Source organism: Botryllus schlosseri, chromosome 5 (assembly GCF_051294905.1).
Source record: "Botryllus schlosseri isolate E-star chromosome 5, Bs_hap1, whole genome shotgun sequence".
Taxonomy (NCBI): domain Eukaryota; kingdom Metazoa; phylum Chordata; class Ascidiacea; order Stolidobranchia; family Styelidae; genus Botryllus; species Botryllus schlosseri.
This window is the reverse complement of record NC_137240.1, coordinates 13,630,851-13,639,041: the sequence shown is the minus strand read 5'-3', so window position 1 is coordinate 13,639,041 and position 8,191 is coordinate 13,630,851. Positions and strand designations below refer to the sequence as shown.

The window sequence follows — 8,191 nt, the reverse complement described above, 5'->3', positions numbered from 1 at the left end:
AAGGGAAGAATGTTATTATCGCGTCTCACCCTATAGGGATGTTTTCGATGTGTGGTTGTCCGGAATCATTACCTGTGATCTTGATGCTGTCTTCGCGGTTCTCATGAATTCGCAAATCAATGGAAGAGGCTATATTTGCAGGGCGGTTATACCGGACCCGGACATGTTAATGGTTGCACAATGCACATGAGAGGTTGAAAGCATTTGATTGACTTCACGCTTATACAACCTTCTTCTTATTATTAGTATTGTAAAAAGTGGTAGTGGTGCTTATCTCCCATAAGGGACTGGTGCGCCACGGTCGGTAATTTAGCCGTGACAATATATACGGGTCAAAATTTAAGGAATCTGTCACACAATATCACAAACTCGGCAACATGTGTAAATAGCTCAGGCACGCCCAAGAGGTTGTAAGTTGTGAATGAAATGTTACGATCATGACTGGATTCGACGAGAAAGACAATCTTGACGAATTCTCAAATATACTGGAAACGCTAACGGCAGCTAACGAACAAATATTTATTATGGGAGACATAAATATTGATTTGCTGAAGAGCACCAACTTCAACACAAGGTACCGTGAAATGCTTGATTCTTATGGAATAGCTCAGATAATTACTGAACCCACAAGAATAGCTGACCAATCCAAAACTCTACTAGATCACTTCTACTGCAACACTCATCAATATCACCTGTCCCCTTTTGTGCTCCAACACAGTATGACTGATCACTATCCCATCATCTGCCACATGAAATTGGCCCTGCCACAATGTGCTAAAGAATTTGAATCTCGAACGCCCTTGAACCCTCGCGGTATTGAGGAGTATATTGAAATTGTCAGCAATACCTTCAACAACTACAAAATTCCTCCACTCACAATTGACAACTACAATCGCCACTTTGAAAAATTTATTGAGGAACTGCGGGCAGCCCTCGACACATCTTTCCCAATTAGGAAAGTCAACCGCAATGCAAGGCGCTTGAAATCGAAACCCTGGATTGGTCATGACATACTAGTTGCGATCAAAACAAGGGATTGGATGCATAAGCACTACTATCTGCAAGGCACAAGCGAAGGCAAAAAAGTGTACAAAAAATATGCAAACCAAGTGACGCATATGAAAGAAAATGCCAAAAAAGCATACTTCCAAAAAAGATTCGAGGAGTGCTCCAAGGATCCCAAGAACACATGGAAAACCATTGGAGAAATAATCAACCTAACTAAAGGTAATGCTCCCAAGAGTGCTGCTGACATCGAGCTACTCGAGAATGGCAGCATGATCAAAGACCAGCTTGCAGTAGCAGAAAAGTTCAATCAGTATTTTTGCAACATTGGTCCGGATCTTGCAGCTTCAATACCAAACTCCTCCGATGACTTTCTCTCGTACTTGAGTCCTGGCCCTCAGAAATCCATTTTTCTTGAGCCGACAAGTGAAGGAGAAGTTGCCATCATACTATCTGAAATGAAAAGTAGCAAAGCAGTAGGACCCGATCTCATCCCAACGCACTTTCTGAAGCTAGTCTTTAATATTATTGGTGATGTTATATGCATTTTCTTTAATGAGTCGATACGTCTGGGCATTTTCCCAGATGCACTGAAAACTGCCCGAGTAATGCCAGTGTTTAAGAAAGGCTGTAAAAAGCTAATTTCTAACTACCGACCAATATCTGTTCTGCCAAATCTTGCCACGGTTTTTGAAAAACTGATTGACTGCCGACTCAAAAACTTTTTTGAATTGAATGCAGTACTGTCTCCGACCCAGCATGGATTCAGATCAAACCACAACACCAACCATGCAATACTATCAATTGTAACGGACTATTACAAAACCATCAAGCAAAAAAAAAGTGGCTGCAGCATTTTTATCGACCTCCGCAAAGCTTTCGACACAGTTAACCACAGAATCTTAAGATACAAGCTAGAACACTATGGAATCAGGGGTATTGCAGCAACTCTACTTGAAAGCTACCTGGCAAATCGCAAACAATTTGTTAAACTGGGGACATTAAGATCGTCTACCAGAGATATAACTTGTGGAGTCCCACAAGGCTCAGTCCTTGGACCGACTTTTTTCCTCATTTATATTAACGACATTGTTAATGCATCTTTATTCCGCACAACCCTATTTGCTGATGATACTCACCTCTTCATAACCTCTAACACTGGCAATGATTTGCATGCATCCGTGAATAGGGAACTCCCAAAAGTGTCGAGATGGCTCCAAGCAAACAAACTAAGCTTGAATGCAGATAAGACCGAGATGCTCCTTTTAAATAATGCCAATCATAGTTTCACTGTGAACATCAATCATAAACAAATCTCCATATGTGACTCAGCAAAATATCTCGGTGTCACTATTGATGCTAAAATGTCTTGGAAGCAGCATATTGAATGCACAATATCAAAACTAGCTCGGTGTGTGGGAATAATGACCCGTCTGCAATCCTTGGTTTCCAGATCAATACTACGAACCATATATTTTTCTCTTTTCCACTCTCACCTGCAATATGGAATCGTAGTATGGGGAAGTGCATGCAAAACATTTCTGTGCAGAATTCGAACCCTGCAAAACCGTGCGATACGGCTGATCTCATCTGTACCTTTACGTACCAATTTATCGCCTTACTACCGTAAGCATCGAATTTTGCGAGTTGACAAGCTATATCGCTTCGAAGTATCAAAAGTTGTTCACAAATATTTTTCCAATTGTCTGCCTCCTGTGTTTGATGACTTTTTCATACCTGCTAAAAATGTCCATTCCCATTACACGAGATCCTCGTCAAAGGGAAATATCTACTTACCCCCACCCAATAGCAACCTAACTAAGAGATCTATCGACTACTCGGGACCTATCATTTGGAATGCATTACCAACACATATCCGTGAATTGCCTTATGATAGATTCAAAAAAGCCCTACTTGATCACCTCTTGTCGTTACACTAACACTGTTGCCCTACCTCGCCCAGACATTGCTTCATTGATCATTTGCTACCATCGTTTAATTTTTCTTCTATTTTATTTTTTTAACTACTGTAACTTTTTTTACAGCCAGACTGTTTAGAGTCAAGTGTACCTGTTTGATGCTGGTGTGATCAGACTAGATGACCCTCACGGTCTTATCGATCATTCCTATCTAATACCGAATACTGTGCATGCATATTTTCTGTACCACCACCACTGCCGAGTGTTATGTATTTTGGTTTGATGAAAAATAAAGACTCTCTCTCTCTCTCTCTTCTATAACAGTGTTTCTCAAACTTTAACAAACCTGTGTTTGTTACACTATCCGTACCACTTAGATCCGGATGACTTATTTCACTCAAATGTGCCGGTATTTATTAGTTAATAATGTTATTGCTATATAACACTATAGATAACTAACCTTCGTAGGTTAGTTATCTATAATAACACACAGACGCGAAAAGAGCGTGTATTCACTTTCACATCCAAAGGGTGTAATCGAAAACGGAACGCAACTCAGAATTAGGCTATATCGCTGTTAGGAATCCTACGTGCCTGCCTTCCTACGTCCGTAAGTGCAAGCATCATTTGGATTAAAATGTTGTGTTTGATTTATACGGTGTGTAAGTCTGAGGTATATTCACACCCGTATATCACGGGTCGCTAAGAGTGTGCCAGTGGATAGCAAGATTCACAATTTAATGTGATAGATGTAAATGTTTATTCTGCACAAGCTTGTTTATTCTGGGTTCAGCGTTACTAGAACACATCAGAGATTTTGTCCAGACTCAATTAGACAATTCGAGCTCTTGAACTTACTAGCCACCAAGGCTAAGCGAGAAGCCTTGCTCAATGCTTAACTGCTCAATGCTCAAGCTCATGCTCATACTCCCATGTTGATTTGTGAATATTGATTCTTCTGCATTGTCCGAATCAATGTGGCGTTCTAACAGGCTGGGTTTCAAGGCCGCGTTGATAATAGGCTATGATAATAGCACCAACGAGACCGTATTGCATAGCAGAAGTAATTGTTACGTCGTAATTTACGGTGCATTTAACTTCAGTTACCGGACACAAATTGCAGACTAAGCACTATTCGTGTACGACAGGGGCGGGCAACTTCTCCAGTCGGCGGGCCGGATATAGGAAAATAAAGTACTTGGCGGGCCGGATTGCTGAATCGATACATTATTCGCCCATTTATCCACATATACAATGAGTAAATCGTATTTAATGAATGTATTTCAGCGACAGCAATGTCAATTCAAATCCATTTCTAGCCAATGTGGATTTTAGAATAGCACTGTCGTACAGGCGCCGCCATGTCTGCTTCTCTCTGACCAATCAACACACGGCGAAATCATAGTGTCCTACGGTGTGGACACAAGTAAATCTGACGGCTCTGTGAAATTGGTCTACGTCACACTTTCCATTTGGTCAAAGGCAATTTGACGGTAATTTCTGACCGGCTTGCCGAGCATTGGATTTGATAAAATTGGTATCGATCGAAAGCTATACCGTGATACTGATTGCGAAAATATAAATTTTATTCTGCTTGTGGTCCATGGAACCCCTCAAAACCAGCCTCGAATGTTTCATTGTAACGGAGTTTGATATTGTGACGCAACCATGCCGTCATGGAGCAGGTGAGAAGCAGCGTAAACCGCAAGCGTATTGGCCATTGTTGCGCAACCGATTGAGCATTCATACTCTCACTCTCGTGCGCACTTGCTCCTGAGCTGCTCAGACGGCATATGGCTCCGTCACAATACCACAAACTCCGCTACAATGCCATATTCGAGGCTGATTTTGAGGGGTCCAGGATAACGAGCAGAACAAAATTTATAGTTTTGAAATCAGTACCACGGTAGCTTTCGATTGATTATTATTTATTTATTGGAAGAAGAAAAAGAGTGGCGCCTATCACCGTTAGGTCTTGTGCGCCACGACATTACTCAGTTTTAATTTAGCAGCAATTCAAATATATCGATCACAACTCAGCACGTATTCTACAATTCACTTTATCAAATTCAATGCTCGGCAAGCCGGTCAAAAATTACCGTGAAATAGCGTTTGTCCAAATGAAAAGTGTGACGTAGACCAATTTCACTGAGCCGTGAGATTTTCATGTGTCCACACCATGTAGGACACTGTGTCGCAATCCTTAATTAAGATTTCGAGGCGTTCGATAAGCCCCGGTACCCCAAATTTACCAAGATATCAATTCATTAAGGTTGAGTAGATGGCGAGATAGCGTCGTGGTATATTCCACAGCTACAACACCAATGGTTTATGGGTTCGAGTCCGAGGTCGACTCAAGAATTCCTACCTAAAGAGTTGGAGGTTTATCTAGGTTCCTCCTCGCCATCCTATTCGCATAAGCGGTGTCTTACAAAAAAGCCTAGAAGTGTGCCGTGGTACAAGTCGGCGGTTACGGAATCGAAAACACGAAATATCGCCCTGGTGTAAATGACCATTGTTGTGGTCAAACACTATGATTAGCCTACCACAAACAACACTAGGGTTGAGTAGCCTACATCGTAAATGTCTATAATGCAAGTCCTCTCGCTTCGACGAACTTACGCGTATAATCTCCAGTCTCGTACGCTGTGCACACACGTATATAATAACATACAGTCACTAAAATTTGAGGTAGTTAGAAAGTAATGGGGGATGTCGGAAGACTGGGGTCGCTATGGCCACATTATCATGTAAGACGGGAAACTGTCCGCGGGCCGTATGTTGCCCGCCCCTGGTGCTTGACTTTAAAAGCGACATCTGCATTATCCAATCTCAAGTTCTCGCGCATGAGCATTGCTCATTGAGCATTGAGCAATCTAGCGTTGTTGTTTAAACTCGAGTTTGAGTTCAATCATGCATGCATGTTGTTGCATACCGCTCCAACAATGACAAACACAAACACCCATATTTCTGTTTGAAACTTCAGCTTTGTTCAATGTATAATCGCAAAATTTGCCGATTTACGCATCCGATATAATGGATCAAATGTCATAAACAAAACATCGCAAGCCTGGCTATAGTTTGCATCATAATATAGACCCAAAATCACGGAGACTATTGTGTCCGAGCTAAGCCTATAACCTATAAATTGGGCTATATTTGGCGTGATGATTTGAATTTAATCGTATATTAATCATATACCTCTGTCATTTCAAGAGTGTAATTTACCCTTCGATTGGTGTGTGAATAAATATATATCATACTGGAGCCCATATATCTACGTACACGACTAGATACATCCATCCATATACACAATACACATCCATGTGTGTATATTTTCGTAAGTTTAAAGTACATTCGAGTTTAAATTAAATACACAAAACAGACATGCACAGTGCACACACGCTGGAATAATGGCATCTTTTTACAAGTAAGGCTTGACTGATGCATGAGCTGAACGCTCCTTTACCGATCGACTGTGGACCCTTTCTGTTCTCTCTGTTCTCTCGCGTATCACCAATTACGTTTTTGCCACATCGAAAACGACGTAGCACCCATAGTACTTCGGTAGATTTTGAATCAATATTTGAAGAGTGCATGTTATGCGTTGATTCAACTGCGGCCAAAGTCTACCCAAATAAGTGTCTCTGGTGGTAATGAGAATATTCAATATTTACTGCGATATTATTTACAAACTGCCCAGTTCACGCAATGTGTTTAGGTGATACGTTCGAAAACTGATGGAAACAGCCTCAAAGCGAATCGGCAAATGTATTTGAAAGTGTTTTCGGTAGCGCAATAGCCGTATACGTTCTATGGTAGGTTGAAGTGAGTGAGCAGATTATTTTGAAGAGTGACCCATTGTCTCCTACAAATTTGTCTGATCATGGCATTTTTAGCTTGCATTTGCTAAGTAAACTGAGATTAATCGAAAATGCTCGCTCCGCAACTACCAATTAGCACAGAGATACGTGAAGCGCGAAGGTAACTTTTCGATAACAAAGAATTTGTGCATTAGAAAGAGTTAGGCATTTAGTATAATTCATGGAAGCGAGAAATGCGACGGCGTTGGTTCGCGTTCACAAAGAAAGGCGATGTGGGGAGGTTATGACACAGATCAAAAACACTGTCGATTGGCGGCTGATATCCACAATTGCTGCATTGTGTCTTGTATAGGCCTACCGTACCCATTGTGAATTACGTGTGTTGCGCATATAGAATCACTGTAATAGCGTCGCTGGTTTATTATGCTTGATGCACTCATATACTTGACAATTCAGAAAGACTTGAAAATTATATTAAAACAGTCATAAATGAACGTGTTAGATTGTTAGAATGATCCTGGAAACCTAAGTTTTCTATTTTTAGACTCAATAAAAGCATAAACCTCAATGAGGATTATACCTGTTCCACTGGATTTTAGATTTAAGACGTAGACTAAAGCGTCAGCATGGCCTTTGTATACAGGTGAAGTCAAAATAGTTATTCTTGGTGCTCAAGTGGAAGTAGCAATAGCGTCGTAAATTTTTACTTAAATACAAGTAGAAATATCGATTTCAACACTTATGTAAAAGTTGTAAAATAATATCTGAAAAGCAGGGTTGTAACCAAATTACAAGGCTTCGAGTCACAATTCAATCTCAATTTTATAGTTTTGACTCGAGTCAAGTCGAGTCATTTTCAATTCACTACCGAGTCAAGTCCGAATCCCAGTCATCGAACATATGGTCGAGTCCAAGTCATGGTTATATGACTCGAGTCCGAGTCCAATTCATTGTGTTGACTGCTCAATTTCCAGTTTAAGTCTTGCTAAGCCCAATTTTTAGAACCCCGTTTGGCGATATCGGATGGTTCGCATTTATAAGTCGAAATACAAGTAATTTCTACTAAATGATTACTAGTCCGCCCTCAAGATTACCGGACCACAACCTGAAACGGAACAGTGAACATAATGACTTGGACTCCGACTCGAGTCAAAACATTAATATTACTCGGACTCGACCCCGTACTATCTGAATTGGACAAGGACTTGACTCGGTGGTGAATTGAAAATGACTCGAGTCAAAACTATAAAATTGGGATTGACTTGTGACTCGGAACTTTGTAACTTGGCTATAACCCTGGGTGCAATTCAGTTCTCGTGATAAAGGGGCTATTTTGCCAGTTGGGGAAACATGCCACAAAATTTTTTGGTACTTCATAAAATTAAAAGTCTGAGTAGCAAGTAGATTTGCCATAAAAATATTAAGTAAAATTGGAAATGGCTA

At 40.7% G+C, this 8,191-nt stretch overlaps 1 long non-coding RNA gene across 1 annotated transcript; it reads right to left on the bottom strand.

Annotated features, from left to right (window-relative positions):
- Nucleotides 1-808: 808 nt before the first annotated feature.
- On the bottom strand, nt 809-3,237 carry LOC145439094 (uncharacterized). The gene is made up of 2 exons (XR_013915092.1): nt 2,145-3,237; nt 809-1,458 (listed from the first exon to the last, which is right to left on the bottom strand). It is a non-coding gene; the product is annotated as an uncharacterized LOC145439094 (long non-coding RNA).
- Nucleotides 3,238-8,191: the final 4,954 nt, after the last annotated feature.